We start from the raw sequence: 9,289 nt of genomic DNA, 5'->3' as shown, positions 1-9,289 counted from the left end.
GCCCTATACCGGGTTCCGTCTTCCCGAATATTAAGATGCTTCTTCGATCCTTTGGGTATTTCATCCTTTAAATTTCCCTCTTTTAAAACTCCTTGTTGCGCCTCCTTTATTTGAGTAGTAATGTTATTATGAATCATTATATTCATAGATTTTACTCGAATGGGTTCTCTGTCCTTCCTGCTCAAGGCATCGGCTACCACATTTGCCTTCCCCGGGTGGTAACGAATCTCAAAGTCGTAATCATTCAATAATTCAATCCACCTACGCTGCCTCATATTCAGTTGTTTCTGATTAAATATGTGTTGAAGACTTTTGTGGTCGGTATATATAATACTTTTGACCCCATATAAGTAGTGCCTCCAAGTCTTTAATGCAAAAACAACCGCGCCTAATTCCAAATCATGCGTCGTATAATTTTGTTCGTGAATCTTCAATTGTCTAGACGCATAAGCAATCACCTTCGTTCGTTGCATTAATACACAACCGAGACCTTGCTTTGATGCATCACAATAAATCACAAAATCATCATTCCCTTCAGGCAATGACAATATAGGTGCCGTAGTTAGCTTTTTTTCAATAACTGAAACGCTTTCTCTTGTTCATCATTCCATTCAAATTTCTTCCCTTTATGCGTTAATGCAGTCAAGGGTTTTGCTATTCTGGAAAAGTCTTGGATGAACCTTCTGTAGTAACCAGCTAGTCCTAAAAACTGGCGTATGTGTTTCGGAGTTTTCGGGGTTTCCCACTTTTCAACAGTTTCTATCTTTGCCGGATCCACCTTAATACCTTCTTTGTTCACTATGTGACCGAGGAATTGAACTTCTTCCAACCAAAATGCACACTTTGAAAACTTAGCGTACAATTCTTCCTTCCTCAATACTTCTAACACCTTTCTCAAATGTTCACCGTGTTCTTGGTCATTCTTTGAGTAAATAAGTATGTCATCAATGAAAACAATGACAAACTTGTCAAGGTATGGTCCACACACTCGGTTCATAAGGTCCATGAACACAGCTGGTGCATTAGTTAAACCAAACGGCATGACCATAAACTCGTAATGACCGTAACGTGTTCTGAAAGCAGTCTTTGGAATATCATCTTCTTTCACCCGCATTTGATGATACCCGGAACGTAAGTCAATCTTTGAATAAACAGACGAGCCTTGTAGTTGATCAAATAAGTTGTCGATTCTCGGTAGTGGGTAGCGGTTCTTGATGGTAAGTTTGTTCAACTCTCGGTAGTCGATACACAACCTGAATGTACCATCTTTCTTCTTGACAAACAAAACAGGAGCTCCCCACGGTGATATGCTTGGTCGAATGAAACCACGCTCTAAAAGTTCTTGTAATTGGCTTTGCAGTTCTTTCATCTCGCTGGGTGCGAGTCTGTAAGGAGCACGAGCTATTGGTGCAGCTCCTGGTACAATATCTATTTGAAATTCAACGGATCGATGTGGGGGTAATCCCGGTAATTCTTTCGGAAATACATCGGGAAATTCTTTTGCAATGGGAACATCATTGATGCTCTTTTCTTCAGTTTGTACTTTCTCGACGTGTGCTAGAACAGCATAGCAACCTTTTCTTATTAGTTTTTGTGCCTTCAAATTACTAATAAGATGTAGCTTCGTGTTGCCCTTTTCTCCGTACACCATTAAGGGTTTTCCTTTTTCTCGTATAATGCGAATTGCATTTTTGTAACAAACGATCTCCGCTTTCACTTCTTTCAACCAGTCCATACCGATTATCACATCAAAACTCCCTAACTCTACTGGTATCAAATCAATCTTAAATGTTTCGCTAACCAGTTTAATTTCTCGATTCCGACATATATTATCTGCTGAAATTAATTTACCATTTGCTAATTCGAGTAAAAATTTACTATCCAAAGGCGTCAATGGACAACTTAATTTAGCACAAAAATCTCTACTCATATAGCTTCTATCCGCACCCGAATCAAATAAAACGTAAGCAGATTTATTGTCAATAAGAAACGTACCCGTAACAAGCTCCGGGTCTTCCTGTGCCTCTACCGCATTAATATTGAAAACTCTTCCACGGCCTTGTCCATTCGTGTTCTCCTGGTTCGGGCAATTTCTAATAATGTGGCCTGGTTTTCCACATTTATAACAAACTACATTGGCATAACTTGCTCCGACACTACTTGCTCCGCCATTACTCGTTCCGACACCATTTGTTCCTTTCGTTCTATTAACCCCTGGTCCGTAGACCTCACACTTCGCCGCGCTATGACCATTTCTTTTACACTTGTTGCAAAATTTGGTGCAGAACCCCGAGTGATTCTTTTCACACCTTTGGCATAGCTGCTTCTGATTGTTGTTGTTGTTGCGGTTATTATTGTTGTTGGGATGATTGTTGTAGTTGCTGTTGTTATTGTTGTTGTTGTTGTTGGGCCGTTTGTTATAGTTGCAATTGATGTTGCGATTGTTGGGATAATTGTTGCGATTATTGTTGTAATTGCTGTTGTTGTTGTATTGGTGATTCTTATCACCGTTTTCCTCCCACTTTCTTTTGACTTGCTTCACATTGGCCTCTTCAGCAGTCTGTTCTTTAATTCTTTCTTCAATCTGGTTCACTAGTTTGTGAGCCATTCTACATGCCTGTTGTATGGAGGCAGGCTCGTGTGAACTTATATCTTCTTGGATTCTTTCCGGTAATCCTTTCACAAACGCGTCGATCTTCTCTTCCTCATCTTCGAATGCTCCCGGACACAATAGGCACAATTCTGTGAATCGTCTTTCGTACGTGGTAATATCAAATCCTTGGGTTCGTAACCCTCTAAGTTCTGTCTTGAGCTTATTGACCTCGGTTCTGGGACGGTACTTCTCGTTCATCAAGTGCTTGAATGCTGACCACGGTAGTGCGTACGCATCATCTTGTCCCACTTGCTCTAGATAGGTATTCCACCATGTTAACGCAGAACCTGTGAAGGTATGCGTAGCGTACTTCACTTTGTCCTCTTCAGTACACTTACTTATGGCAAACACCGATTCAACCTTCTCGGTCCACCGTTTCAATCCGATCGGTCCTTCGGTTCCATCAAATTCCAAAGGTTTGCAGGCAGTGAATTCTTTGTAGGTGCATCCTACACGATTTCCTGTACTGCTAGATCCAAGGTTATTGTTGGTATGTAGCGCAGCCTGTACTGCGGCTATGTTTGAAGCTAGAAAAGTACGGAATTCCTCTTCATTCATATTCACGGTGTGTCGAGTAGTCGGTGCCATTTCCTTCAAAATAGTTAAATGGAACAAGTTAATCATACAGAATATTAAGAGTAGTTAATAGTATTTCGTAGCATAATATGAACTCATTTATAAAAGCTTTTTCTTCATATTAGCGTTTTATAAGTTTAAATTCGGGTAGTACCTACCCGTTAAGTTCATACTTAGTAGCTAATATACAATTCAACTACTACAATTCTATATGAAAAACTGATTGTAATAATATTTCGCGTTCAAACTTTTATACAATATTTTACAAACATACAATACCGCTTATTTTACATAAAGCATGAAATATAGCACACAATAACTTTGATACAAGATAGTTGTGAAGACAATTCTAGCTAGTACACAAGTCGTTCGGCAAAGGCAATAAAGACACGTAATTCAAACGTCCAGAAACAAGTCATGCATTCTGGTTTTACTAGGACTACTTCCCATCCTTGGTCTTGTGCAACATAACCGTTATGGCCGTTGATAAGACAGCGTGTTGTAACGTCATCAAAGGGACGAGGGTTACGTAATGTCCAACAGTCCCGTAATAATCTAAAAACCTCATTTCTTACCCCAATTACCGACTCCGTCACTTGTGGAAACGTTTTGTTTAATAGTTGTAGCCCGATGTTCTTGTTCTCACTTTGGTGAGAAGCGAACATTACTAATCCGTAAGCATAACATGCTTCTTTATGTTGCATGTTAGCCGCTTTTTCTAAATCACGAAGTCCAATATTCGGATATATTGAGTCAAAATAATTTCTTAACCCGTTGCGTAAAATAGCATTTGGGTTCCCCGCAATATATGCGTCAAAGTAAACACATCGTAACTTATGGGTTTCCCAATGTGATATCCCCCATCTTTCAAACAAAAGTCTCTTATAAACCAAGACATTCTTGGAACGTTCTTCGAATGTCTTACAAACTGATCTCGCCTTAAATAGTTGTGCCGAAGAATTCTGGCCGACTCTAGACAAGATTTCATCAATCATGTCTCCGGGTAGGTCTCTTAAAATATTGGGTTGTCTATCCATTTTGTGTTTTTAAACTGTAAAATAGACAAGAGTTAGTTTCATAAAAAAATACTTATTAATACAAGCAATTTTTACATATATCATAAAGCATAAGAACACTATATTACATATATTACACCACACGAATACAACTATCTTATTCCGACTCGCTCGTTTCTTCTTCTTCGGTTTTGGTTCGTTTTGCCAAGTTTCTAGGGATATATGATGTTCCCCTAATACGAGCCGTCGTTGTCCACATTGGTTTAGAAAAACCTGGTGGTTTAGAGGTTCCCGGGTCATTGTTACAACTTAAGGACTTTGGGGGTTGACGATACATATAAAGTTCATCGGGGTTGGAATTAGATTTCTCTATTTTTATGCCCTTTCCCTTATTATTTTCTTTTGCCTTTTTAAATTCAGTTGGGGTAATTTCTATAACATCATCGGAATTCTCGTCGGAATCCGATTCATCGGAGAATTGGTAATCCTCCCAATATTTTGCTTCCTTGGCGGAAACACCATTGACCATAATTAACTTTGGTCGGTTGGTTGAGGATTTTCTTTTACTTAACCGTTTTATTATTTCCCCCACCGGTTCTATTTCTTCATCCGGTTCCGATTCTTCTTCCGGTTCCGATTCTTCTTTCGGTTCCGACTCTTCTTCCGGTTCCTCTTCGGGAACTTGTGAATCAGTCCACAAATCATTCCAATTTACATTTGACTCTTCATTATTATTAGGTGAGTCAATGGGACTTGTTCTAGAGGTAGACATCTATCACATAATATCAAACACGTTAAGAGATTAATATATCACATAATATTCATATGTTAAAAATATATAGTTTCCAACAAAAATGTTAAGCAATCATTTTTAAAGAAAACACGGTCGAAGTCCAGACTCACTAATGCATCCTAACAAACTCGATAAGACACACTAATGCAAATTTTCTGGTTCTCTAAGACCAACGCTCGGATACCAACTGAAATGTCCCGTTCTTATTGATTAAAAACGTTCCATATTAATTGATTTTGTTGCGAGGTTTTGACCTCTATATGAGACGTTTTTCAAAGACTGCATTCATTTTTAAAACAAACCATAACCTTTATTTCATAAATAAAGGTTTAAAAAGCTTTACGTAGATTATCAAATAATGATAATCTAAAATATCCTGTTTACACACGACCATTACATAATGGTTTACAATACAAATATGTTACATCGAAATCAGTTTCTTGAATGCAGTTTTTACACAATATCATACAAACATGGACTCCAAATCTTGTCCTTATTTTAGTATGCAACAGCGGAAGCTCTTAATATTCACCTGAGAATAAACATGCTTTAAACGTCAACAAAAATGTTGGTGAGTTATAGGTTTAACCTATATATATCAAATCGTAACAATAGACCACAAGATTTCATATTTCAATACACATCCCATACATAGAGATAAAAATCATTCATATGGTGAACACCTGGTAACCGACAATAACAAGATGCATATATAAGAATATCCCCATCATTCCGGGACACCCTTCGGATATGATATAAATTTCGAAGTACTAAAGCATCTGGTACTTTGGATGGGGTTTGTTAGGCCCAATAGATCTACCTTTAGGATTCGCGTCAATTAGGGTGTCTGTTCCCTAATTCTTAGATTACCAGACTTAATAAAAAGGGGCATATTCGATTTCGATAATTCAACCATAGAATGTAGTTTCACGTACTTGTGTCTATTTTGTAAATCATTTATAAAACCTGCATGTATTCTCATCCCAAAAATATTAGATTTTAAAAGTGGGACTATAACTCACTTTCACAGATTTTTACTTCGTCGGGAAGTAAGACTTGGCCACTGTTGATTCACGAACCTATAACAATATATACATATATATTAAAGTATGTTCAAAATATATTTACAACACTTTTAATATATTTTGATGTTTTAAGTTTATTAAGTTAGCTGTCCTCGTTAGTAACCTATAACTAGTTGTCCACAGTTAGATGTACAGAAATAAATCAATAAATATTATCTTGAATCAATCCACGACCCAGTGTATACGTATCTCAGTATTGATCACAACTCAAACTATATATATTTTGGAATCAACCTCAACCCTGTATAGCTAACTCCAACATTCACATATAGAGTGTCTATGGTTGTTCCAAAATATATAAAGATGTGTCGACATGATAGGTCGAAACATTGTATACGTGTCTATGGTATCTCAAGATTACATAATATACAATACAAGTTGATTAAGTTATGGTTGGAATAGATTTGTTACCAATTTTCACGTAGCTAAAATGAGAAAAATTATCCAATCTTGTTTTACCCATAACTTCTTCATTTTAAATCCGTTTTGAGTGAATCAAATTGCTATGATTTAATATTGAACTCTATTTTATGAATCTAAACATAAAAAGTATAGGTTTATAGTCGGAAAAATAAGTTACAAGTCGTTTTTGTAAAGGTAGTCATTTCAGTCGAAAGAACGACGTCTAGATGACCATTTTAGAAAACATACTTCCACTTTGAGTTTAACCATAATTTTTGGATATAGTTTCATGTTCATAATAAAAATCATTTTCTCAGAATAACAACTTTTAAATCAAAGTTTATTATAGTTTTTAATTAACTAACCCAAAACAGCCCGCGGTGTTACTACGACGGCGTAAATCCGGTTTTACGGTGTTTTTCGTGTTTCCAGGTTTTAAATCATTAAGTAAGCATATCATATAGATATAGAACATGTGTTTAGTTGATTTTAAAAGTCAAGTTAGAAGGATTAACTTTTGTTTGAGAACAAGTTTAGAATTAACTAAACTATGTTCTAGTGATTACAAGTTTAAACCTTCGAATAAGATAGCTTTATATGTATGAATCGAATGATGTTATGAACATCATTACTACCTTAATTTCCTTGGATAAACCTACTGGAAAATAGAAAAATGGATCTAGCTTCAATGGATCCTTGGATGGCTCGAAGTTCTTGAAGCAGAATCATGACACGAAAACAAGTTCAAGTAAGATCATCACTTGAAATAAGATTGTTATAGTTATAGAAATTGAACCAAAGTTTGAATATGATTATTACCTTGTATTAGAATGAAAACCTACTGTAAGAAACAAAGATTTCTTGAGGTTGGATGATCACCTTACAAGATTGGAAGTGAGCTAGCAAACTTGAAAGTATTCTTGATTTTATGAAACTAGAACTTTTGGAATTTATGAAGAACACTTAGAACTTGAAGATAGAACTTGAGAGAGATCAATTAGGTGAATAAAATTGAAGAATGAAAGTGTTTGTAGGTGTTTTTGGTCGTTGGTGTATGGATTAGATATAAAGGATATGTAATTTTGTTTTCATGTAAATAAGTCATGAATGATTACTCATATTTTTGTAATTTTATGAGATATTTCATGCTAGTTGCCAAATGATGGTTCTCACATGTGTTAGGTGACTCACATGGGCTGCTAAGAGCTGATCATTGGAGTGTATATACCAATAGTACATACATCTAAAAGCTGTGTATTGTACGAGTACGAATACGGGTGCATACGAGTAGAATTGTTGATGAAACTGAACGAGGATGTAATTGTAAGCATTTTTGTTAAGTAGAAGTATTTTGATAAGTGTATTGAAGTCTTTCAAAAGTGTATAAATATATATTAAAACACTACATGTATATACATTTTAACTGAGTCGTTAAGTCATCGTTAGTCGTTACATGTAAGTGTTGTTTTGAAACCTTTAGGTTAACGATCTTGTTAAATGTTGTTAACCCAATGTTTATAATATCAAATGAGATTTTAAATTATTATATTATCATGTTATTATCATGTATGAATATCTCTTAATATGATATATATACATTAAATGTCTTTATAACGATAATCGTTACATATATGTCTCGTTTAAAAATCATTAAGTTAGTAGTCTTGTTTTTACATATGTAGTTCATTGTTAATATACTTTATGATATGTTTTCTTATCATAGTATCATGTTAACTATATATATATATATATCCATATATATGTCATCATATAGTTTTTACAAGTTTTAATGTTCGTGAATCACCGATCAACTTGGGTGGTCAATTGTCTATATGAAACATATTTCAATTAATCAAGTCTTAACAAGTTTGATTGCTTAACATGTTGGAAACATTTAATCATGTAAATATCAATCTCAATTAATATATATAAACATGGAAAAGTTCGGGTCACTACATAATGTGGCCCGATTTTCCACATCCATAACAAACAAAGGCGGCATTACTTGTTTCGACACTATTTGTTCCTTTAGTTCTGTTCAACTTTGGTCCGTAGACCTCACACTTTTTTGCACCTTGGCCAGTTCTTTTACACTTGTTGCAAAGTGTCGTGCAGAACTCATTCTGGTAGTACTCTTCACACCTTTGGCATTTTTAGTTTTTGTTGCCATTGTTGTTGTTGAGATTGTTGTTGAGATATTTATTGTTGTTGAAATGATTGTTGTAGTTGTTGTTGTTGGTGGGACGTTTGTTGTAGTTATTGCTAGGATTACGGTTATTGTTGTGATTGTTGTTGCGGTTGTTATGATTGTTATTGTGATTATGGTTGTGATTGTTGTTGTTGTTGTTGTTGTATTAGTGACCCTTGTCACTGGTTTCTTCCCACTTTCTCTTGAGTTGTTTCGTGTTGACTTCTTCGGCCGCCTGCTCTTTAATTTTTCCCTCAATCTGATTTATGAGTTTATGAGCCATTCGATTTGCCTTTTGTATGGAAGCGGGCTTGTGAACTCACATCTTCTTGAATCCTTACTGTTAACCCTTTTACAAACGCGTCGATCTTCTCTTCTTCATCTTCGAATGCTCCCGGACACAATAGGCACAACTCTGTGAATCTTCGTTCATAGGTGGTAATGTTGAACCCTTGCGTTTGTAACTCCCTAAGTTCTACCTTGAGCTTATTCGTTTCTAGGACGGTACTATTCGTTCATCAATTGCTTGAATGCCGACCACGGTATTGCGTAAGCAGCATTTTGTACTACCTGTTC

The sequence above is a fragment of the Rutidosis leptorrhynchoides genome, chromosome 7, assembly GCF_046630445.1.
Source record: "Rutidosis leptorrhynchoides isolate AG116_Rl617_1_P2 chromosome 7, CSIRO_AGI_Rlap_v1, whole genome shotgun sequence".
Taxonomy (NCBI): Eukaryota; Viridiplantae; Streptophyta; class Magnoliopsida; order Asterales; family Asteraceae; genus Rutidosis; species Rutidosis leptorrhynchoides.
The sequence above is the reverse complement of the archived record's forward strand: the minus strand, read 5'-3'. Positions refer to the sequence as shown.